Genomic DNA, 25,922 nt, shown 5'->3' with positions numbered 1-25,922 from the left:
TTGAGGACAGGCTTTTCAAACCTGTCTAAAGAAATCGAGTGTTCGTTCTTACTTGCTTTTACTTGTTGAAGCTCCTCAGCATTCTATATAGGCCATGTGGTTCTGGTTGCTACTTTTTGAACCCTTCACCAGCTAAGTTATTTCAATGGTTTCATCCTGGTTTCCTAAAGAAAGATGCTCATCTGGTTACACTGCAGTGGGGGGAAGAGGTTGTTGTCTATGCATTTGAGGGATATATTTTTCTCTGCCTGGCCTTTGGAACTGTTTGGCTGGTGTTAGACAGGCTTCCTAAGAGCAAAGGGGACTTACACTACATGTTAAGTTCTCCCACGTTTTGCGAAATTTGACAGTGGAAGGAGAAGATAGCCATCTTGTTGGGTCTCTTCAAAGACCTCGGAGGATCTCTATGGGTTGTTCAACCCACAGGAAAGCAGGTGTTTTGCTTCCATCATGTGTGGTACAACTTGTTTTCCAGGTGAATGCGTGGCTATTTTGCTTTGTCCTGAGCTAAGGTGTTAGAAAAGTGGTTTAAGGTTTTATCGATCCTGCTTGTTTTTACTAGGCAGAAGGCACTAAACGGAACTTCTCCCATCGGCCTTCATTAAAAGTCAGGCAAGCTCATTAGCATGCTGAAGTCTAAGTACAGCACATGTGCGGATCACAGCCTAAGAACAGATTGTCTCCAGCCTGTTGCTAGCGTATCCCTTGCTCAGTTGATGGCTTTGGACTGATTCTTCAGTGCGGGAGCAGGACCTGTTAATCTGACAGCTGGTACAAACCTTGAAAAGACATATGTTTTCCCCCCGTACTCCACATGACTTGTTGCTAGCATCACTGACAAATCCCTAGCCAGGGGAAAAGGTTATTCAAAGCTTCAGTGCTCAAGAGATGTTCAATTTTTTGAATGATTTGTGTCATTTCAGGCAGAAAACTCTGCCTGGTCAGAGGAGAGAGCTGTTGTAAGTGGGAGCAGGCTACAGGACTTTTTACTACACTGGCTACCTCTCACAAGAGGCCAGCACAGACTAGCTGGTTATGTTTGGACTAGGAGCCTGTGTAAACTCTGCCATGACCTTTGCTGTATGAACACTGCATTTAGTTTTAAACACGGAAGGGGCTCTGGGAGGGTGCTGCAAATCTCAAGGCAAGGAACGAGTGAAACGCTGCTCATGTTTCATGGTTTTCAGCGGAGTGGAGCCACTTTGGTGCTTTTGCACCACTTTGGGCTTTTGCCTGTGTTTCTCTAGCTCTGCCTTAGCCCTGGGATTACTGCGCACACTCAACAGCTGCTCTCATGAGTTTTACCTGTTGACTTTTACGCTGTCAGCAAAACTTTCAGCCTGCTGTGAGGCATTAGTATACAGAAGGCTTTAGTATACAAAATGCAGCCATTTCGCCCTGAAAAGTTTATAAGCAAAATCCACAAAACGAGCAACAGGAGAGGACACGGAAGGAAAGATTGTTACTGTGGCTGTTTTTATTGCAGTAATACCCAGGCCCCTTGGGAACGGCTCCAGCTTCCCTTTGTGCAAACACTAAGCAGTTTACAACACAAGCGGCGGCTTGGCTTGCTCGCAGAATTGATCAGCCCCAGCATCCAGACCCAGCACCTGTGGCCTGCAGCCCAATAACTCTCCAGATTTACTGGCTGAGGTTACAAGTGGGAGCAGTGAACAGAGTATCTGTGAATATTGTTTGCACTGACAGCTCCTCCAGTAGAATTTATCTGGGCTCAGTTATCAGGTATAGTTGAAAAAAGCCTGCAACTGTGAAAGTTGTAAAGAAATACAAGCTTTGGCTGGCAGGACCCACTTCCTGCAGTGTGCACATCTAGCACCTAATACAGTGAATACTTCATTTTATTTGAGGCTTTTAAGCCATTGCATGCAACGTCCATAATGAATCCAATTCATAAATCCAGCAATCTGGACCTGCTCTAGTTATGAATTCCGTATTATTTCCATATTCCTTTAATCCACAAAGTCATTAACAGAGCTCCAGAAAGTCATGAATATTTCCACCCTAGTTGCCGGGGAGCGTACACTCTTTCAGATGAAACACTACGAGGAGCCACTAATGTTTTTAATTATGGAGTGCTAGGTACAAGTTATTGTGAAAGTTAAGGCAGGACTAAATCCAGTGCTATCTTCAGAGGCTGTTTCATCAGCAATATAAATAACGGGTTGCAGAACACACGTGCCCTACTTGCTGAAAGTGAAACAAGCACAGAAGTCGAAGAAAAACCTCCAGCAGGCACTGGCCTTTGTCTTCCTAAAAGAAGTGCATTGTAACAGTGCGGAGGAGAGATGTTCTCTCTTATACGCTCATCCCGCAGACACAGGTCCCCTTCTCGAGCCTGTGGTCCTCTTCAGGAAGGAAAAACCTACCGTCTGTGAGTGATGTGATTTGCTATGTAATCATGGGTTGCTGTTGTTGCCTCTGATTTTAATTTTTCACTCACACCAAAATCAGACACATTCTCAGTGTCACACCTGACACATTAAGGATGTCTTCAGAATAATATCTTTGGGGCGGACACTGAATGTTGATAGAAATGTCCAAGTTATTGAACTATCTGCTGCACCTATTTAGTAATTGCTTTACTTTAACATTCCTTTTGCATGTTCTTTTTTTTTTTTTCCATTCTTTTTCTAAAGTATGTTTGTTGTCTCTACAAATGATGTCTTGTATGCTAAGGTTTTGTGGGTATGATTCTGAGGCCTTCCGAATCAGAAATTCAACAGTAAGCTGAATCGCAAAAGGTAGGCCCAAAGGATCTTAACTTTATTATTATCCCTTTTTGTCATTTTCTGTTACTGTTGTAATTTCCTAATTGATTCTTCCTTCACACTGAGGAAAAAAATCTACGGATAAATAAAAATAACACTTGGAAAGGACGACAAAGGAAAATTGCCAAGAAATAGACATCATATGTAGACAAACCTCTTCCCACATAATGAATAATTGCACAGAGTCATTGCATGGATTTCTCCCCCTACTAGTAAAACATCTTTCAAAGGAAATGCATATGCTTGTATTCTAGAAAGAATATTTGGACTTTACTGGTGGTGTGGAACACGGGAATGGTAAAAAACCAGTGGCAGAAATGATCTCTCTTCTAGGAACATTAATCTCTGTCAGAAGCTCTGATCCCAGAACTTTTGCAGCTAAACAAAATGTGTTAGCGAAGAAATTACTGAATTTGCATTGGGGAGGGGGAAAGAAAGAAAGCAAACTTGTGAGAAAAGCAGTTACTTTCTGCAAAATACTGATTCAGTTCAGCTTTCAATGGAAATAGTTCTGCCCATGAGGTTTTCAGCTAGTCCTCATTCTTACAGCTCTCCAGAACCAAAGTAGTGATTGCGGCTATCAGAATAAGACGTTTTAAGAGAGTACTGCGTCTTCCTCACGAATTTGCTCTATATACACAATTTCTTTTGCAACAAGGATAGTAAAATTTTCCCAGTTTCCTCAGATCTTGCTCAAAAGGCGTCTATGCCAACTGAGCTCTCACTATGATGCAGCCATTGTGATTCTCAGTGTGATACCTTATCCTGCAAAGTACTCATCGATTCCTCCAATTGTTTTGAATAGAAACCATACTGCACAATGCCACAGACTCTTTTAGAACACAAGGGGCCAGGACAGGTCTGGGAAAGACTTTATGTGACTGAAATACGCAACACTTAGCAATACACAGTTATGTAAAGATGATGTTATTTTATTTAAGCCAGGGAGCTATGTGCTGCTAGTTCAATACCCAGTCTTTTGTCTTTGAGAGCCTGACCCAGCTCCCAGGGGAATCCCTGAGAGCATCCCTGCCTTGCAATTTAAATGTATTAGCCTACTCTCATATGATCCATGCTCAGAAATATCTATAGGCAGAACTCCAATGCCCAGTACTCATTAACAGATAAGAAGGAAGCCCTGTAGTTATTAATAGACATTCTAAGCTCAGCTTCTTCAAAGTGCCATGCAGACACTTTGAGCTATATCCAGGCTAACAGTCAGCGATATGGATGGAAACTGCATGTGACCAAATGTGCTGATATTTACTATCAGCCCTTGCCTTCAATCTGGAAATAGATGCACACCCAGGGATCCCTTCCACCTGCCAACTCTATCTCTAGCAGTTGCCCTAGTGCTATCCTTGGAAATACTAAAGCCTACTTTACAACTGTTTGCAAAATTTGCGGAAAAGACTGCTCTTTTAGTCTAGTTTTCTAGAGAGGAAAAAGCAGGGGAAACCTAAAGGTTCACTGGTACGTTTGTGTGCAGTTGTAAAATAATAATAATAACTGTAATGCTTTAATAACGTCCTGTTACACTAGCAGGTCTAGAGGTCTAGAATCCCCAGTCATGGATCATGACCAGCTTGAGATGCATTCTTTACAAATGAAAACAAACTAATAATAAGGACATGTAGGAATCTCTACCAGCATGGGGATTCTGATGTTGATTTTTTGATTCCCTAGTTAGTAAGATAATTAAAACCCTCCAATTATTACTGTCGGTTTCCCATTAAGAAAGTGTAAATAAGGAGCTTACTAGCTTGCCTAGCCCGTTCACTCAAGTCATGGTGAGCTAAAGTATTCCTGTACAATTACAAACACATTTCTAAAGCATCAATAATCTCATGGGGATGATAAACGATTCATGTACTGGGACCAGGGTGATTCTTGCTGTTTCATCATATATATATGGGGGGGGTGGTCTGGTGTTTCTATTTTTAATGCTTTTTAAATTAATAAGATCTTTATAATTGTAGCTTTCCAAGCATAGGTGACTAAAATTTGACTCCTAAATCTGTTTGTGTAAATGTCTAAAGGCAAGCAGGCTGGCTGGAAGCACCCTGTTCTCTCTGATGTGGGAGAGTGCTAGACTCCCAAGCATGTAGATAAGGCTGCAACTCAAAGGTCTTCTTGCCTGGAGCAGTCACCAGAGAAAACAGATAAAAAGGTTAGAAATCTAACTTCAGACTTCAGTAATCCTGTAGGTAATCACATTTTTCTGGACTGTCATACAAATATGTAAAAACTTGAAGTACGCAGATACAGAGGTAACTGGAGGTCAGAAAAGTGCCTGTTAACAGATGGAATCTTAATTTGCTAAAACTCCAAATTGCCTGAGATATCTAAATAGGGGTGAGGATCCAGCTTAGACAAGTAATTTGCAAGGTGTAATATATTAGGAATAAATTTAACTTTTCTAATATACTGTCTCAGCTGCAGCACCCAGGGGAGCATGATTCAAAAACCTGAGATGTTGGTGAAGAGTTCATTTTACTATAAGGCTGCAAATTGCGCAGTGCATTCTCAATAGTGTTGATTTTGCTGATACATCCCCAGCGTTAGTAGTTGGCAACCTGAAGCAGTGAGCAAAATCAAAGACACGTATTTATCAACTAAGAAGTGTGTTTCCAGCTCCTGGGACATCTCAGACTGAAACAGCTGAGGCTACAAGGTCTGAAATTTGGGATAAATAATGGAACACATACAGAAAGGGAGATACAAATCAAAATGAATGCTAACTGCAAAGGCTGCACAATCACAGTGGATGGATTTCACTTACTTCAGCAGGACTGGATCGCACTCTGATTAGCTTTCCCCAGAGAGCAGTACACAGGTTTAGCATGTTTATTTAGCTCCATTACAAATGTGAAGTGTGGACGTCATTGTGATCATCCAGGCCTACCTACAGGGCTTAACACTGGGTTGTATTATTGACTGCTTTTATTGCTCCTTACAGTCTATCTCTTTTTCTCCAGTGCTACATAACACATAAGGCTGCATTTACATTTTCTGAATGGACTAATCACGGTTCTCTGCTTTGATAAAGAATGTGCAGCCTCCCACATAACCACATGGAAACCAACAGGGAAGAGTAAACCAGAAATAAACCCGTTCTAAGGGGCTAAGGGAAAAATACCCACCAAGATAATTGGGAGGGATGTACAGAGAAGCAGCAAGTGAACACATAGTCACATCTTAAAAAAAATTATAATGCTAAAAATATCCAGATGAAGGACAGCAAGAGAAAACATGATTGAAGCGGAACAATTGGTAGAGGAGTTAATACTTATTAGCAATCATTTTAGATTGAATATAGGTTGGTTTTGTAACAGCACAAGGAATGATGCATTTGACAGGACTTAAACAATTGCGTCCCCCCTTCCCAAAGAATCTAGTTAGCAACACCCTGGCACAAATTGATCACTCGCATGCTCCTAAAGAGTTAGCAAAGCAAATATAGTTACTAAAAGTTTTTATCTGTAAAATACAGTGAAGTTAGATCCCAAACAAATCTTTCAAAATCTTTCCTCCCTATATTCCAGACCTTAATATGTTTTAACATTTATCCTACTGTATTTTCTCCTGTAGCCTTAAAAAAATAACGCTGAGAGGTCAGTCAAAGGTAACCAGTCCAGCATCTTTCCTCCAACAGTATCCAAAAGCGATTGCCTGGGTAGTAAGAACGGAGCAAGTATATATGATATTTTTGCAAGTACTCTCCCATCATCCAGCTGTTTGCATCTCAGATATTTACTGAGCCAGTGTGGTTTCTATGCATTTATTAACTATCAGTGGACTTCTTTCCCTTGGAATTGAAATTGCCTAGTGTCCCCTTGCACCTAGGTCAACAACATTTAGGAACATTTAGCATCCAGACATCCTGTGGCAAGAAGCTTTACAGCTAAATTACATGTTATGTGAACATACCCCCTGCCCTGTATCTCCTGGCATTGAAACATCATCTATGTGCATGTGAGAAAGCAAACACTCATTTCCAGGTTTCCTAAATGTTCAGAAGAAATTTGTGCTCAAAGGGTAATTGAAAAAGAGTTATTATGAACGTTTTGTAAGGTTCATGAGCCAAATCCATCTTATTCACATCTGAAGAGCTACAAAGACTTGTGCGTTTGAAGATAAGTATTTTTCAAAGTTCCTTGTAGTTTTAGAGAGTTTGTATGTAATATTTGTCAAAGAATATTGCTAGTGAGAAAAAGGGTATGTCTAGCACAAGGGTGTTAAAGGCAAGCAAGCAAATGCTTTTAGAAATAGAGCATCGGGCTTAGAAGTTCATTCCACAGCTTCTTTCACGTGGTAGAAATGACAATGTCCGAAGTTTTCCAAGTAATATGAAATTCTGCTTTCTTCTGGAGGAAGCTTGATTTTTGTTTCCATCCAAATATTCCCTGCAGTTTCAGAGGTAGCTTCAGAAGATAATTCCATATAATACCTTGGGTGCCAAGGATGAGAAAGCCTAGGGGTAACTCAGTTCATACCTGGTCTTCAGGGTTTTTACAGTCACAGGGCAATTTGGCTGCTACATAGTGCTGACCTTTATCTGTCCAGCAGGGTTAAAATGACCCATTCAGCAGCAAGGGTTTTTAAAATATGGCAGTGCCTTGTGAGGGTTTTTTTTTTAGCCTGTGATGAACACAGAGGCATAGCAGGTAATTATACTTTCTGAGAGTAAGTTGTACCATGGAAAGAGCAATTCTCTGTGGCATTTTGAGATGCATCAAAATGTAAGCATTACAAGCTCAAATTTGAATTCCAAAGTTTAAGTAAACAGAGGATGGGAGGGTGGAGATTTGCTGATTTAATACAAAGGATGGATTTGAGAAGAAGAACGCACAGGAAATCATACTTCAGGTGCTAGGACTTTCTGTTTCATATCTTAGTTACAGGTCCTCACTGCTCTGTGCCACTGTTCAGACCTTTCAACCTAGCTGCATAATACTGCTGTTCTGTTCCAGCTGCATTTACCAGCATGTTTGTAGCTTGTCTTATCAACTGACCAGTGCCTTGAGCCTTTGCTAATGGTAGTAATAGCCTGAGTCTGCTAGCCTGAGGGAGTATGAGGAAGAATACATTGAACCAACAATGAAGTGCCACTAAAGGAAAAGCTGAGTATTTTTCCCAGGCGGGTGTCTTATACTTCAGCAAAGCTGGAAAAGATTAAAGTGCAATCTTTGTGCTTGCTGCCTTGCATGCAAGCAGTGCATGCAGAGTGAGTGGATGTCAAGCTGTGATTCCCTTGTGAGAGGAGTGCATATATATAAACCAACTTTGGTTTGCAGATTTATGTGGATGTAACCTACTCACTTCAGTGGGCTTCATGATGATTCGGGATTGGGTTGTGGGAGCAGTACCAGGATGGGCATGATGGATGCTATGTGACCACTTATCTAATCTAAATCATGACCCAGCCTTTCATGCAGAGTGTGAAAGTGACACAGAAGCAAAATGTAAAGGAAAAAGGAAGCTGTTTGGTTCTGGATATGATCCATGTTAGCTACAATATAACCTATACTAACTATTAACCCAGCCTCACCTGGCTTTTGAGGGTTTACAAGCTTCTCTCTAAAGTCTGAAACATGCACATACGTGCACAAACATAAAGCACTTTTGCTGTATAAATACTACAGTGTACCAAGTTGAAGCTCTTTTTTACACGCATGCAATCTCAATGCATATGTGCCTGTGGGAGTTATATGCAAGTGTAATAGCATGGCAGATTTTACACAATCGATCTATGTACATGTAACTGCATGAAATGCATTTGGGTGGCATTTTGTGATATGTGACACATCATGTAAGGCAATTCACTTAATTCATGTCAGATAACTGCTCTATAGCTATCTTTAGAAATATTAAGGGAAAAGGCAGGGCCCAAACTCACATCTTTGTAATTCTGGTGACATATAGTCATTCCTCCTGATGTTACCATTTCTAATGGTCAGGAGATTTGAAGTCTGCCCTTCTCTTTCTTTCTCTCGCCATCATATTTGCCTGTCATGCCACACATATACGTGTCTATGTAAGCAAAAGATAATCACATGGCACATAAATCAGTGGAAAGTACTTTTACAAAAAACTCTGTTCGGAAGTATGGGAAGTAAAGAATAAAGGTTCTAATGTAACAATTTCTGTAGTATGAAAAAGAAGTTAAATAGAAAAAAAACAACAAACTACAGAGACAGTGCTCTTTACACTTCTTTGATAGTTAGCAATATTGTCAATAGACTCTTTTTTCTAGATTGCTACAAGCAACTCATGGACTTTTGCTTCAAGAGAAATAAAAACCCATAAGCACAGGATTATGAGTTCTTAAGACCATTGTGTGGTTAATTACAATTACATTCAGAATTCAGAAACACTGAACATGTAAGAAATATAACCCACGCTATTGTGCAGTGAATTGCATGTGTAACCTCTTTGACCAGTTATATTATAATCTTGCGGATGGTTATTTATAAAATGATCAAGTTATTTTTCTTTTTGACTTTGAACTCTACTTGAAGAACAGTGATTCATGCTCCACATGCTGTTTGCTCTATGGCTCCATGCTTCGCATGTGGGAAAGTCAGGCTGAGAGAGACTTGAGAATTAACATGTGAGGATGTGTTATCTGTGTAGAAACCACCTACAGTCCACAACTTTGAACGAAAATACTTCAGCACTGAATAGGACCCAATGCTTCCCTGCCCTAAATCCCCGGTTTCCACTGGTTTCAAAAAGCCAGATGAAATTTACAACTGAAGGGCAATGGAAAAATATCAAGATACAAACAGGAACAATTCAGACTTCCTTCATGCCACAAAGGTTACTGCACAAAATCTACTTGCAATGTTCAGAGGAGTATTTCTGAAAGATTTCCTTCCAGGGCTTCTTCAGGAAAGGGTGACAGATCTCCCATCCTTCACTGGGAAAGATTGTTCAACATCAAGACCGGTGCCGAGAAGGAAATTTTAAGTGTTGCCATATATAAAAAAATGAGTGTTATAAGAGAAAAAAATAGAGTTTTCCCTCAAAAAATTTCACTGAATAATCTCATTCTTTGGGGAAATGGAATGTACCTACATTATATGCTATCTACACATCCTCCTCCTACAGTTTTTCCTGTCACTCTATTTCCCTTGTGTCTATGAGAGAGCAATATTTAGCATCAAACTTCTAAAAATTATGCTAGCTTCTTAGCAACTCTAAATGCCTTGTTAGCATTTAATAACAATTGTTTATTGGTTTGCAGTTAGTGTTTTAGAAGAAAAAATTAAGACAGCCTGCATTTTTAAATTTGCAAACTCGCTTTCACCTACTCTATTTCAGAAGAGAAGAGCTTAATGGATCATTTGGTGTAATGACAAATATTTTCTTTTTCTACTGTCTTTATTTACATTGCTAGGCAGTGGTGATTACAACAGCTACTATTCTCTCTATTCCCTTACCAGGATATTCACAACGTTTGTATTTCTTCAAGAAAAGCATCAACATGTATCTCTTACCTTCAAGCCATACGAATCTCTCGAGCAGAGGTGGCAGTACTTTGTGTCAAATATATCCAAAATGCCACAAGTCTCTACTGTAGCTTTTCTCAAGCTCTCCCAGGCTTTCAAACAGACTTTTTGGTATTTGGTATTCACGCCCACACAGAGGAGCAAAAAGAAAAAAAATCACCTGCCTGACCCCTGCAAACTGGGACTCATGCAGATGAAACTTGCTGTGGTTAACCCCAAACTGAGCTAGCAACTGCTAGAACTTCAAGAGCTCAGGGAGTGTATTAGCTTCCTGGGAAGAGGCGATTTCGGAGCAAAGCTCTCCTGCAGTAATTCGCTGTCCATTTCTTTCAGCACATGACTGGGTGGAAAAGCAGCAGCTCCGTCTCCATTTCCCAGAGCCCACATTTGGCTAGCTGGTAATCAGAGCCGCCCCTTCCTCCAACGACGAGACCCCAGCAACCTGTTTCCACTACAGCTCCTTCTCTGGCCGCGGGGTGCGATTTCCCGCAGCTCTTCCCTTTCTGCCTCGCCTGCTGGGGGGCAAAGTTTCCTCCCCCGAATGCCACCGACTCACGCCGGGGAGAAGTCGCTCCCCGGGGGTGCGAGACGAGGTCCTCCGGCGGGTGTGCGGCGGACGGCGGCAGGCGCGGACGGCAGCTTCAGCACCGGGAGCCGGACAGCGCCGGGGCGGGGCGCCGGGAGCGGGGCGCCGGCAGCGGACGGCGCCGGGAGCGGGGTGCGGGGAGCCGGGCGGCGGGGCGGAGCGCGGCCCCGGGGCGCCCGGGGGTGCTCGCACGGAGGCAGCCGCTCCCGCCACAGCCCCGGAGACAGGAGGCAGCAGCGGCCCCCACCCCGAGGAAACGCCCGGTGGAAGTGAGCCCTTCCCCGCCTGGCTGCCCTGCCCTGCGCACGAATGCCGGCTACTCTGGGGGTGCTGGGCACCCCCCAGTGGAAATGGGGCAGGCAGCCCGCAGCGTCTGCACGCACTCCCAGGTGAGTGCCGGGTGAGACCCCTGCAGGGTCTGGGAATGCTGGGCAGCCTCTGGGCTACAAGGTTACTCGCTGGCCCTGAATATGCCCAGGTCTGTGCGTAGCTGCCGGGTTTCACACAGAAGGCAGGGAAATATGGAATGACCCTCCAGTATGGATAGGACAGGAAAGGGAGGCAGAAGTTTCTGAGTGAAGAAGCTGACTGTATTTTTTTATTTCTGCTGTAAACAGCTTGTATACTTTCTTTGTAAAGAAATGGGTCAATGCCAAAGAGGGATATCATTCACCTGCATTCTCCCACAGTGGAAAAGTCCCAGCACAGTCCTGTGTATTTGCTAACCACCCAGGCTAAAATTCTCAAGAGAGCTCCTGGTTTAAACACTCTCTGTAATGGTAAATAGATCTCTCTGCAATTCAAATACCAAGAGAAACCATTTCCTGAAAGAATGATGAAAGTGTAGGTGCTGTTGCAGTATTTTAATATCTTCTTATAGCTTAATATCTTTAATACTACCTAACTTTCAAAGCATTAGGAGTCCATAATTTGAAGGATGTTTCCTAAGAAGTCTTTTCTTTTTTCCAGAAATGGCTTGATTCTCTTTTCTGAATGTATTTTTCATATTACCAATAACGCTAGACAAAGAAAACAGAATGAAACCCATCTCTATGGTTAGGTTTTAAAAAGATTCAATTTCTGGAGGATTTTCTACAAAGGAGTGGACCTAGAATACTGCTTTCAACCTTTTCTGACTGTGGAACCCTAAACATTTTACAGCAGAGCTACTGACCCCTTTAGGATATTGCATACATGAATTGCTGTGAAATGTACATACACTTGTCTTTCTGAGTCATCTTTAGTGTTAAAGTCAAACCAAATTCTCTTGAACTTTCCCAGTGTTACTGAAATAGTTTCCTTTTTATCCAAATAATGTTCCACTGTGAGTTTTGCAGTGCCAAGGTAGCCAAATGAATACTAGAGGACCTTTAGCACAAAACTCAGAAACAGTCACAGGAATTGCTGTAACATTGCAGTAACCTGGAATTATTCCTCTGAAGTGCTAAACTGTTACTCAGTGCCAGTGTAGGAAGTATCAGACATTATTGTTTTGGTATATCTAGAACACTGATTTCTCCTTGAAAGCAGGACAGCAAAGTTTTAGTACATATGACATTTTGCTTGCTTCAGAATAAATATAATTATTTAATGGACGGACAACACTTCTTTGAGATGTTTATGCTTTCTTTGAGGCCAAGAAGAATCTTGTCCTCCCCTAGCCTCCTTGGGCTTCCAGTTGTGTCACAAGTATGCTTCCCATCCGGTCATCTGTAAGAAAATCAATTACACACCAAGTCAGGAAAACAGTAATTTAATAACTGATAACTGGGTAAGCTATTTAATGGATGAGCTCTGAGTCTCACTGACTCTTTGCCATCTGCCTAGGCCTTTTGATTTACAGTGATGATGTGTTTGACTGCTTGTAAGAGTCATATCTGTGTGTTGCTGCCACCACATTTTTTTAGTCCTACTAAAGAAAACAGTTTTTATTCTGTCCACCAGAAATCTATGAATTAAAGCAATGGCTACTCTGATGGAAGACAGTATTACATATCACATCTCTTGCCTGTGCTAGAAATGCTAGTCTGTAACGTGAAGAACTAGATCCTCAGCTGGTGAAAACTGCAAAAGACTTTAATCGGGCTATGTAGCTGGCCTTATGAAGTTTAAAATGAGATTAATTTCCCTTGAATTTTGTATCAACAATTTCAAGAAATGCCCTAGAGTTAGATGAATCATGGGAGAGAATAAAGCACAATAACAAGAAAAACTGACATATAAAAAAACCCCAACCCTGAACCTGAAGCCAAAATAAAATGAAACTTCAAAACCACAAGTCTAACCTTCTTAAAAGAAGCAAAATCTCTTCCCCCCCCCCCCCCCCCCATTGCATTTCTGTTTGTGATTGCTCACTGAGGAAGCTCTGTTACTTTGGTTAGAGGATGTTCAACAGCAGCTCTCGGCAAGTATACAATTCTGAAGAGTTGTTACTGGTTGATATGGAGTAGACACATCACTCATAGGACATATCTCCTTTTTGATTTTAGGGAAATAACAAGTGAGTACAGTTCCTGGGGAAAATATCAGGAGTGTTCTGCAGTATTTCCTCAACATGTGTTCTCTCTTTTTGCTCGTTTACCAGAAAACTTAGTCATCTGAACCGCACTGGAAGTGGAATAAGATAACATGCTTCATGCACTACACCATGCCACTGAAAAAGTAAAATGGCAGTGAAATATCAGTCATCGAGATCCTCACAACAAGACAGCTTATTATTTTACTGTTCTATCACATGCTGCTGGTGTGGAAAGCTTTGAAGGAACAGACAGGGTCTTGACTGACAACTGTATTTCTCTGATGCAAGGAATACTAGGCCGCAAATGCAGAAGAGGAAATGTTTCCGACTCCACTGGGGACAAGACAGAGGTTTCTTAGGGTCCAGTCCAGAACTGTAGGATGAGCTTCCCTGCAACTTTTTCACAACTTTGTTGCCTTCTGTGTCAGGCCCGTCTCTTTGGCTTTGCCTTCCTGGCATCAACATTCAATAAATATAAAAACAAGGAAGATTTTCAGAGCAAACTACTTCAGTGTACACAGTTCTTCCTCAAGTGTAAAAAAGCCCAAAACTCCTAAAGATGAATTAATTGATACAAGTACATCACATACACTTCTAAATGGTGCTCAGATCTCATATAAAGTGTGTCACACAGAAACTAACTCAAATAGTGCAGAACTCTCCCGGTTACAGTGCAGGAGTGGAGTACTTGTTAGCTCACAGGAGTTGCTAAGCATCTCATTCAAAACACTGGCTCTGCAGGCTCCTAAAAAATGCCATTCTTCCAAGGGTCAATGCTATGCAGGTTAGGAGGAAAGTCAGAGAAACACAGAAACAAGCCCAGGCGATTCAACCCCAGCAACTCCTTTCTCTACGGTGCTTACAGCCCCCTGGAGCCAATATTACACTCTAGATTTAGCAACTGAAACCCCAGTCAAGGGCCAAAATACCAGTCCCACTTCCTCTTGCACTGCCTAATTACAGTTCAGACTGCCATTCTTTCTTAATCTCTTTACCAGCACCACCTAGCAGCTAGACTATTTGCAGAAAGGTTAAGATAGATCCATGTCCAAATCTGAATGGAAGTTGGCAGGACTTCTCTCTCATCATGTGCACAGTCCTCCTTCACAGAGCACTGCTGCAAAGTCATTTGGCTGAATGTTGTGCCACCTTTATTACAAATACATAGAAATAGCACATTAGCGTTTTCTGCAGAAGATGCTCTCTCTCAGGGTAGACATATACCTGACTTCTGAATAAAAGACTTGAAGCTCAGGAAGGGAGATTAGTCGTAATGAGCCTTGTGAACTCAAATGCTCTGGTTTTTTTTCATCTATTCTGCCAAAACAAGTAACATTACCAGACTCTTACTTGTACTCACTTCTAGTGTAGAGAGAGTCTTTGCTTTTATCAGCAGAAGAGGCACATAGAATTATTAGGGTCAGAATTAGCTTCTGGGAAATGATTAGCTCTGTGCCTTGCACTGGTGCATGAAAGCTAGTTAGTCCTGCCAGAGAAAGTACCCATTACTTGTTACAAGCTCACCTTTAATTGCATGATATTAAATCTATCCTTGGGAAATTCAAGCTCTTGACATAGCTGTAGATATTGTTTTAACCAGCCACACAGCGTCATAATCCGACAGGAAGTGTCCTATCAAATATGCTGTACTTTTAATAGAATGAGCTAGTAATAAGGTGTAAAAATGATGGGCTGCATCAGAAGTACCTCACCTGACGTGATCTGAGGGTCTGGCCTGATCGTTTCTGAAGTACTTTCTGTGTTTTCTTTTTATTGTAATCTAACAGAACATATTGGAATATGAAGGAGCCGTAACTTGGAAGACACAGTTTTTCCTGTGATGCCAACTAATGGTAATACTTTGTTACTTACTCAGCTCAGCACATTAACAGCCCATTAAACGCAGTTCACTGATGGGCGTGGCTTGTTCTTTTACTGCTGCAAATTCCAATGAATTGTGCCCCTCCAGATGAGAGAACTGCCATCTTTGAATCCCTGAGAGTCGATAGAAAGAGGTACCCATAGTGGGCCACCTTTGATGTCTGTGGCGTGGAGCCTGTGTAGGTTAGGCAGTTGGGTAGTATGTCATGTTTCACCCAATTGCTGTGATCCTCAAAGTGGTGTGGTTGCCACATACCTGTTGCATTCTCAGTGCATCTGAGCCGAGATCCAATCTAGTCATGCAACACTGGAAATGACTGAATCGGTTCATTTCAAGTTTAAGAAATCAACAGTCTTTTGCGAGAAATTTCTTCAAAAGCCAAGATGGATATTGATATCTCTCTGGAAAGGAAATGAATTCTCATCTTTTTATATCTTTTCCAAAGATGGGCTAGGAGAATGCTAGTTTCTCCCGTGAATAAGGAGCCAATAGTGAATTCAAAATATTTTTTCCAAAAGCAATGCACCAGAAGTTCTAATATTAGAGAGAGGATTGGAAATAGGGAGCTCAGACCTGCCTCTGCCACTAATTTACTGTGGCGCACTGGGCAAGTTTTTGCCTTTTCTCTGCCTTAGCCTAAAGCTAGGACAAAGTTTCTGGATTACTCCATGGGCTTGGAGTTTACATATTCATCAGCATCTCATGTGCTCAACCAAGATTCAGCCCAATCTGCATTCTCTACCTGTTTCGGTGAATGAAGTCTGTCTCCTTGCAGACAAATTTACTGTTAAATACTTGATCTGGACTACATGACTTAAGCTGCCCTACATGCCATTACTGAGTAGCCTGACACAATCAACCATAGGTGGCCAAATTTGACCCTGCTGTCTTAAGCTGAGGCCTCTGAAAAATTTGAAACACTATGTAAGTGCAAGTATGGCGAACACATTGCCATTCATCTCTCTGCCACGGACTTCCTTTCTGTGGCATGAGAATAATGAAACTAACACATTTACTTTAATGCACAGGGTAGTCTGAAGACTTTCCTAACTCCATTTTATTTATTAAAATATCCCTGAACCTAGAAGAGCACTATACAACTTCTGTTGTTTCTCTTTTAATCATTTACTATTTCTTGCAGTTGCTTTTATCCTCTGAAGTGGTCTATTCAATTCCCACAGGATTCCCGACTGGGGAAACGCTATCAGTGCACATTCAAATAGAATAAAATTTGTTGTAGGTGTGTTAAAAAAATATTGGCTTAGCTCTCTAGAGAGCAAATCCAGGCTTGAAGCAGAGTGTCAATAATAATTTGTAAGTGAATAAAGGGTTGAAATATGCATACTGATGCTCCTGGGGTTGTAGAGCACAGACTTCTTAATTCTCAGGATGGCTTTTTGGAAACTAAAAGCTCAGTTAATTTCCTTCTTGTGGATAACTATAAAAGATGCGCTGCTGAAAGGGGCCAAGATTTCATGGCATTGACATTGTTCTTCACCAGTTCGTGCCTTTTGTGATGGATACTCATCTCCCTGAATGCAATCTTTTTCACGACACATAAGGACAAGACTATGATGATTTAGAAGCACCTGTCTGGGTGCAGTTTATGAGTTCTGATTAACCTTAAGAAAATTCAGTACCTAAATATTCCAGCGTCAATGGAGTTGGTCAGGTGCTGTCAGAGCTGTGTCACACATGCTTCACATCAGGGAAGCAGACAAATGTTAAATTGTGACGGCCTCCATTCAGTTGGAGACGCTTGCAGAGCACATGTCCCAAATTTTGAATGCTAACTAGGTATTTTAAAAGAGAGAAGGAGAAGAGTCTTCCTGCTCTCTCCATGTCTTTGTCTGGTGCTTTTTCTCTGCTAACAAAGGCCCTTGGGAACCTTGAGTGTTGGCAATCAGCTTGGAAAAATTCACCTGGATTGCAAGAGTCTCTTTTCTGCCTTTTCTTTTTTTTCACCTCCTTGTTATTTTTCCAAAGCTCGGCAGACAGCGGAGACAGGTAATTAAAGTTAATTGTGATTGCTCAGTGATGCAACAGCCCCCCCACTGACATGGCTTCAGGATGCCTCTGGCTCACACATGGCTGCTGCCTTCGAGCACGAGTGGGCACGCTTCAGAGGGACAAGTCTAAAGAAACACTCTTCTCTTCAAGTCACCACAGTCCCATGCCAGCCTCCTCTAGTGTCCGGCCACTGGCACTGTTTGCCTTTGAGCACAGGAGAGTGTCTCCCGCTTCTCTGTCTGTTCACAGAGGGAGGTGGGCAATCTCAGCTTGTCCCCCAGGAGTCAGGCCACATTGTCAGCACCTGAAAAAGATAGAAGGCTAAGGTGCTGGTCTGGCATTGAGGAAAATAATGGCTGTGTAAGCCAAGCCATAGTACACTACAATAGCATTAGGAACCAGGCGAGTTCAGTTTTCTCAAGGTTCTTAATGCCTACCTTTCGTGGCTGGCTGTGACAATCTATGGTAGAGCCTCTGGTACTAATCAATACTTCAGCTGCAAGTTTTCTTCCCCGAGGCAGAGGAGGAGACTGACAACACTTTAATATATGATCAAAGATAATCCTGTCACATCCCGCAGTTATATACCAAATCCAAAGCTGACTTCTGCCCTTTTCCAATCCAGAACTTACTGGGAATTTTGCTCCATTGTGCCTCTTTGACACATCATGAATTTAGAAGTATCTGCATTAAATAACCTGTCTTAGTTTCTGGTGACAAAAAAGCATTTCTAAATAGCCCTCAAAATATCTAATTTCGCATCATTATGGGTGATGTAGTGGCTACTCAGTGGACTGCAATACAATCAATGTAAAGAGAGGCAGTGCTTCAATGGTGCTTTGCCCTGCTGATAGCAAGTGCATCAGCTCTTGCTGATGGGTCAATTAATTGCTGGATTCTTGGGCAGCACCCGTTTTAAATGAGGCCCACAAATATGATGCAAATTCCATTCTGACACTAGAATGAATATTTGATGGCAATGTTACATTGCCACTAGACAGGCTATACATAGTGCCAAATTCAGCCTCACAAGGGTACTGTCCTGAGGAAATACTCATCTGCAGTGAGCTTTTCCTTCCTAATTAAAAACAGAGCCACGGGCAGCACCAGGTAATGAAGGAGTTGGTAAATCTGATTATACAAAAGAAAGTCACTTTGTGACTTTCAACAGGGATTTGCAAGGAGAAGTGATCAATAAAGGACACAGCAATGAATCAAACAGAACAGCCAGTAAATACATGGTACAAGGCACATTTGCTTGAGTAGTTGAGAGGTCTTTATCCATGTGACATGGAGCTTAGCAAGCTTCTCTGCCAGATATTGGCCACGGTATGCCGCCTGCAGAAAAGTAGCTACACATGGTCAAAGAGTCAGCCAGGCAGGCCTGACCATGGCTGTGTCTAGCAGTAATGGCACTGCAAGCAGCACAAACTAAAGCTCTGGCACAGTGAATAGTGCAAGCTCAAGAAAGCCCAAAAGGGAGGCACAGGCTCAAGTCTTCTCCTCCTCTGTACCACTGGGCTCACCTACAGTTTGTGTCCCAGAAGTTTAGACACAAGCCAAAGTTGGGTTCAGGCCTGTGCTCAAAAAGTAGTATAGATTTTGCTATTGCTTCATGCATCACTAAATAATGTGATTGTTGCTTTCATTAAAGCGTTGGTGGAATTGGCTGGTAACAGGTACAGGATAATCTGGGCAGTGCTGTGCACCATTCTGGGTTCTGATTCTTCATTTTACTGTGAATTAGAAAAGAACAGAATGAAGGAGAACAGATGGGCCCATCTTGGTGCCACACACACATCATCTAGTATGGAAAAGAAGGAGAACACTTAGCTGGGAGTGGAAGATGGGAGTGCAGTTCAGGAACTGTGGAGCGAGGAGGTTGAGAACCCTGGGAAAGGCATATTCACAATGAGGCAGAAAAGCTGCAGTTCTTCAATATTAGTAAAAACTCCAGGGATGGATACCCACAGGGGGCCACAGTCTGTTTCTAGTAGGCTGGGAGACAAAGCCCATCAAAACTTTGAATATATTAAGGTTTTCAGACCCCACAGCAGATTCAGCAAATCACACGGGAAGCTTCCTGTTGCACACAGTGAATATCAGCTGCAAAGAGTACTTTCAGGGTTCTCTGAGAGCTCTGCGTATTGCTACTAGATCAAACATAAATAATATTCTTCCTTACCCTGGCTAGTCTCTAATTGCTGTAGTGTATTTCCCCAGAATGCCTCTTTAGCAATTTCCCCTCAGACACAGTAAGTATAAAGTTTGATTAATCATGAGGATTACCATTTATTGGTGCATGAACACCTTGTGAAGGAAACAAGTTTTTCCATGATGTTTTGGAATCAATGGTCAATCTGTTTAATTAACAGACTGGTTTAGCAGAAATCTGTTTGCTTCCTGTCTACTTCATACCCAAATGTACGCAGCTAACTAATCAAGCTTACTTGCCCTTTTCTGGATTGCGAAGATCTTTTCAAATCCTTAACTCTGTGCTCTTCCGTATTTTACACAGAGGGCGCTCTGCTAGCTCTTTTTCAGAAATGAGATTCACAAGCTACCTGGATCCTCTTTGCAGTTCGGGAAATAATTACTTTACGCAATATAATTTGCTTAAAACCATGACAGTTTTAACTATAGTTTAAGGCTAAATGACTGTTCAGCAAGACAGCTGGTAAAATTCACCCTGTAATAAGACTGAAGCAATGTAAACAAGCCCAGCCCATTTGGGGCTTTGAGTTAATATAGATGTCAAATACTCCTTTCAATATCTCTAAATTTCCCAAACCATCAGACATTTTCCTCCTTTATAAATGTATTTAAAATAGATCTCATCCTTTATCACTTAAACCCACAAAACATGTCTGTCCTAAATCCCTATAATTGATTATGTTTGAATATAAATGAACCTAAGAAGAAACATCATCTCATTTGTTGAAATACAATGTGTGACGCAATGTAATGAAGAAGAACTGCTGCAGCACAGCTTTAGGGAGTTCCAGGCCTGACTCCCTTGTTACTTAGAGCCTGGGTGTTCCAAAGAAAATGCAGCCTGAAGGAGCCCAAAATGACAGTGCTCTGGCCTTTAGAATAAAACACGCCCTAAGGTTTTCTCTCTGCTCTGCTGAGCTCCTGTAGTGGCTGTGCTCTGCTTAAATGTAAGATGTTATCTGAGTTGCCCTTCTTTTATATGCCTGGTCATAACAAGGAGCTCCTTTTAAAAGCCACCTTGAGGAAGAGTGATACTTCTGGGGCATTTACATAAGGCCATGATCCACAGAAAGCTGAGGTGACATTTATGTACAAGTTAAGTGTGTGCTCGCATACTCTGTTGAGCCATGCTCAGGACCTTAGAGAACTACAGGCAGTCAAGGGTGACAACCAAACCGGGTTTAGGCAAGAGGGACTGAAAGAGTTTTCAGCTCTGGCTATGGTAATGAGGGCCTTAGGACTTGATCTCGGTTTTACTGATATCAGTAGGAAGGCTGCTATTCACTTCCATATGCTTTGCATCAGGCCTTTTGAGCATCTGAATCAGCCAGAAACCAGAATACCAGGCAAGTGGAAATCATACTTGTAGAGAAGCCGAGTCAAATTACTGAAAACTAAACCCCTTTCTTTGCAGCCTCCCAGCAGGCTAAGTAATGCCAAACAATTCTAATTTAAACGACAACCAGTAGGGAAGTATCTCTGGGGCCTGATGTCCTCTACCCTGCTCAGTTAATAACAGCGATAAAATTGCAATTATGGCGATAAAGCTCAGAATTCATTTGCAATTGCTTGAGTTGTGGTGATTTATTGTTTGGTAATTATCTTGCTGGAGTCTTGAGAATGGAATAATCTGCCCTATTTACATAATCAAGGCATCAAAGTCTTTAGAGCAGGGCATGCTATCAGCAGATGGCCCTACCATGTGTGGTAGCATCCTTTAGTTTTTATAGCTCAGGTTGCATCCAATCTCGGTATCTATTCGCCTATAGCAAAAGTTTACCGTCTTCTACTAATGCAGTGTAATTTACATCAATATAGAGAGCTCTTCCTGCATTACTGTCAGCCTGCTAAAGGCCATTCAGAGGCTGTCCTTACCCACCTCTGTGGCTGAACGGGTGCAGTAAGAGGCAGGATTTGTGGTGGTGAGACAATCTAGAAACCTCCTACTCTCTGAGGACGTGACTGCTGTGGACTTTGCATACCCACGTCAGATAGAGTTGAGAAGGAAAAATAGAACAAAATGCAGAAAGAATGAAATTCATGGGCAGAACACATATATGGATTTTTTTTTATGATGGGTTAGTCTGTCTAATTCCCTGCAGTCCCAGAAACCACACGGTAGGTGTTCAGAAGGTGTATCTGTTCCAACCACCACCACCTGCAAAAATCCTTCCTTACATTCTGAAAAGCTCTCAGACCCCCTCCTTCCCCAGCACAAGCCACACATTATGATCAGTGGCAGGAAAAGAAAATTAATGGCATCAGAACCTATTAGGTCGCTGCAATAACACAAAATTTGTGAGGCTGCACTATCCAAGTGCTTTGACCTGGGCCTGTTTCCAATTACAATGTTATTTCTTATTGAAATTTACCATATTTCACCTAATTGCTCCTGTAACACTTCCCAAATTATTTGCATTTCTCACAATAAACACAGTCAAAAAATCTCATTTTCATAATATTTTTGTAAAATAAAGTGCATTTTAGTACATTTCTTTCAGACTAAAAACAGACCCCAACTTAAAGATATGCAGTTGCTGACCAAATCTCAGCTGTATGTTTATTCCTTGATTGAGCTGTTCAAATACTTCTGTGGGCCCTTCAAGTGTTCAAGAAGTGCAGATTAAACTTTGGGAATAAATTGCTGAAAGATAAAAATCTTTCTGCCAAGTTTTAAGAACAGGCTAGGTGAGAGTCTGTAAGACTATCTGACGTTGGATCTTTTTGCCCTTTTTTCTGTAACAATATTTCCGGGTTCAAAAGGGATTTTCCTTGTAGAGGCAGAGACATTAGAAGTTACTGTGGGGACTTAATTAATTTTTTAAAAAATTAAATTAATTTTAGGGACATCTACTGCATTGGAAGGAACATGAAATGTTTTCCTTGACTGCAATGAACATTTGGGAACCTGAGGCTTTCAGATGTTGTTTTGCTAGGTGCCCCCAAAGATTACAAACACAAACAAGCAAAAATACAGCGTGTTTTCCATTTGCTCTCTTAGATACAGCTGAAGTAGAGAAACCTCTTCAAGTGTGATTCCAAAGACTTTGTTGTGAAGGGTGTTTGGCACAAACACCTAAGCAAACCAAAAAAACACAAATCAAACAAATCAGCCCCCGACAGCCAGCTTGCCAGGGTGTTTCCATGCGTTGAACTGAAACGAGCTGTGAGGCTGCTCCTCAAGAGGGGACGGGCAGGTGCTGCTGACACCTGAACAAGGCCCCTGAGGGGCGCTGGCTGCACGAGCGGGCCCGCCCGCCCGCGCGCACCAACGGCCGGGTGCGAGGTGGGGGGCGCGCGACAGAGCGGCACGAGGCGGGCGCGTGATCCGGGGCGTTTCCCTCCGCCATTGGCTGGCTGGCTGGCGGGCGGGCTGCGGCCGGTGCTCTATTTAAGAGGCGCGCGCGCACAGACGGCGGCGCCTGTGAGAGGAGACTGTGAGGTGATAGCCGCGTGGGTGCCTCTCAGGCATCTCCCTCAGCGCGATGAGGGGAAAGCAACCTCCCGGGGCGAAGATGGCTGCCCATGCCACAAAGTGAACACTAGAGGGGCAAAAGGCTCTTCCCAACTGAGCAGTGAAGTACGAAGGACTTTCTCCCTCAAAGTGAGGATGGGGGAGAAAGCCTCTGCATAAATGGCTAGGCAGAGTACAGCTCTGAGATGGGAAGAGGAGGGATGGTGCTGGAGGAAGGAAATGAGAAGTCAGATCTCAAGAAAAGAAAAAAAGGTAGGCCAGCACAACGTCTTACTGCTGTGTAGCTGTAAGATTGCTGTTCCAAGACTCATTCTCTCCTTGAGAACAGGTCTTGGGATTTGATGATCTCAGGCCTAACAGTGTCCTCCTTCCTTGGCAGCAGCCGGCTGGAATGGCAAGGCAAGAGCGAGCGAGCAAGCGAGGAGAGGAGCGGCGTCGGGGCTGAAGAGGGGGCACGAGAAAGGCACTCTGGGCAAAGGGACCGCCCTGTCACCAGGGCGCGGTCCCGTAAGAGCGTTGCGGGCACCTTTGGGGTGCCCTGGCTGGCTTTGCGCTGGGCGACCTCCCTGTAACCAGGGCTCGGGTCTTTGCTTTTGCTGTCGTTGGCCTTTTGCCGTCTTGCTCCTTTGGCTGCCCGGAGAGAGTGGCAACCCTGTAAGGAGGGTGAGAGCCACCGTCTCCGCACCCGAGGGGGAAATGGAGCCCTCTGGACCCCGGGCCCACCCTGTAAGCAGGGGAGGGCCGTTTCCCCGCCCCCCTCCTCCGGCCCCGGCGGCTTTCCGCCTGCTGGCGGCCCGGCCAGCGTGACCCCCTGGAGTCGGGGCGCGTCACGGCATTTGCCCCTTGGCCACCCGTGAAGGCCCTTGGCGTGTTGAGGCCCCTCTGGCCTCCATGCAGCCCAGGGGGGCAGGTCTGAGGCTCTCCCCTCCTCCTCGGGGGGTAGGGATGGCTCCCCAGACATTGGCTGCACAGAGCTCCCTCTCTCTTCTGGGAAGTTCTGTTTGTGTGTCCTTGTCCTTGTCGGTGTGAGTGAGCGAGCGAGCGAGCTTGTCCTTTAGGCCCCTGTTAAAATCGCTGCAGCTTAGCTTAAGCTTCCCGGGAGGGAAAGGAGGGCTCTGTGCAGCAACAGGGGGGTCCCCTCTGAGCCCGCGAGCGGAGGGGGAGTCCGGGCTTGCCCCTTCTTTCTAAGGACGGAGCGAAGCCGCTTAGTCGTAGCGCGGGCAAGGCGACCTGCCTGTAGTCGGGGCCTGGGTCTCTGCCTGCGTGGCTGCCTGTCCTGCTGGCGACCTGCCAGCGTGACAGCCCTGTACTCGGGGCGTGTGTCACGAGCCGTGGAGCCCTCGTGTCCCCAGGAGCAGCCCGACCTCCCCGTAAGCGGGGCTGGGGCGGCTGCTTTAGCCGGCCAACAGGAACGAGCCCTCCCTCGCCCTTGAGAGGGTGCAGGTTGAGGAAGTGCTGCGCCCGGCGGGCGCAGTCGCGCCTTTGGCGCTGCTTTTGGCTGGGGCGACCTCCCCGCGGTTGGGGTCGAGGTCGCTCCCTGGGCTCCCGAAGACGTGGTGGTGTGCTGCAGCCAGGACGGCCAGCCCGTAGCTCGGGCGCAGGTCGGAGCCTCGGGCTCCGTGGGGCTTGTTGGGAGCGAGCGCCGAGCCGAGGGGGACCGCCCTGTAAGTAGGGCTGTGCGTGCCCCACCCCTGCGCTTGGAGGGCCCCCCTGTAAGCAGGCGGGTGCCCCTGGCCCCGGCCTTTCAGAGGCGTGGGGCCAGGATGTGTGGGGCCGGGCGCGTGCCCCCCCTGTCCTCGGGGCCGGGGCCCCGGCCCCCCGGCCTTTGGCCGTGAAGCTCCACTGCCTGGCTGTTGAGTCTCGTTCCTGTGGCTGCGGGGGAAGGCCGAGCTCCCTGGCTCCCTGGGTGTCGACCTGCCTGTAATCAGGGTCCGGGTCTGGGAGCCTTTGTGCTCAGCTGGCAGCCTGTGTGGGGTGACCGCCCCGTTAGCGGGGTGCGGGTCAGGGTGCCCCGGAATCGGAGAGGAGGAGCCTCCGTGGGCCCTTTGGGACCAGGGCTGCCCTGTAAGTCAGGGGCCGGCCAGTGCCCTGGAGTCCCGGGCGCTTTGCGGTCCAGGCAGCGGGCTCGAGCCCCCTGTAAGCAGGGGTGCAGCCTCTTTGGCCGCTGCTTTGCATGCCCAGCTTCATTTGCCCAGGGTGCCCGCCTCCGAGCCCAGCTCCAGCACCGGCTGGAACCCCGCTGTGCGTCGCTTTGGTGAGGCAAGCTGAAGGAGGAGGGTTTTGCGGAGGTGGGGGCTCTGCGGGCGGCGGCCGGGTGGTGCCTTGGGGAGCGCTTCCCGGGGGCGTAGGGGTCCCCGTTTCCTTCAGGCGGAGGCGTTGGCGCTTCTCAGACCTAACGGTGTCCTCCTTCCTTGGCAGCAGCCGGCGGAGAGGAAGGAAGCGGCATCGTGTGGAACGGCGAGGCAAGAGCAAGCGAGGAGAGGAGCGGCATCGGGGCTGAAGAGGGGGCACGAGAAAGGCACTCTGGGCAAAGGGACCGCCCTGTCACCAGGGCGCGGTCCCGTAAGAGCGTTGCGGGCACCTTTGGGGTGCCCTGGCTGGCTTTGCGCTGGGCGACCTCCCTGTAACCAGGGCTCGGGTCTTTGCTTTTGCTGTCGTTGGCCTTTTGCCGTCTTGCTCCTTTGGCTGCCCGGAGAGAGTGGCAACCCTGTAAGGAGGGTGAGAGCCACCGTCTCCGCACCCGAGGGGGAAATGGAGCCCTCTGGACCCCGGGCCCACCCTGTAAGCAGGGGAGGGCCGTTTCCCCGCCCCCCTCCTCCGGCCCCGGCGGCTTTCCGCCTGCTGGCGGCCCGGCCAGCGTGACCCCCTGGAGTCGGGGCGCGTCACGGCATTTGCCCCTTGGCCACCCGTGAAGGCCCTTGGCGTGTTGAGGCC

General features: G+C 44.9%; 1 long non-coding RNA gene across 1 annotated transcript; it reads left to right on the top strand.

Annotated features, from left to right (window-relative positions):
• Positions 1–22,606: 22,606 nt before the first annotated feature.
• LOC142092545 (uncharacterized) lies at positions 22,607–24,339 on the top strand. The gene is made up of 2 exons (XR_012677113.1): positions 22,607–23,240; positions 23,368–24,339. It is a non-coding gene; the product is annotated as an uncharacterized LOC142092545 (long non-coding RNA).
• The last annotated feature ends 1,583 nt before the right edge of the window (positions 24,340–25,922 follow it).

The sequence above is a fragment of the Calonectris borealis genome, chromosome 24 (genome assembly GCF_964195595.1).
Source record: "Calonectris borealis chromosome 24, bCalBor7.hap1.2, whole genome shotgun sequence".
Lineage (NCBI taxonomy): Eukaryota > Metazoa > Chordata > Aves > Procellariiformes > Procellariidae > Calonectris > Calonectris borealis.
Note: the sequence above shows the minus strand (reverse complement) of the source record. Positions and strands in the feature narration are given on the sequence as shown.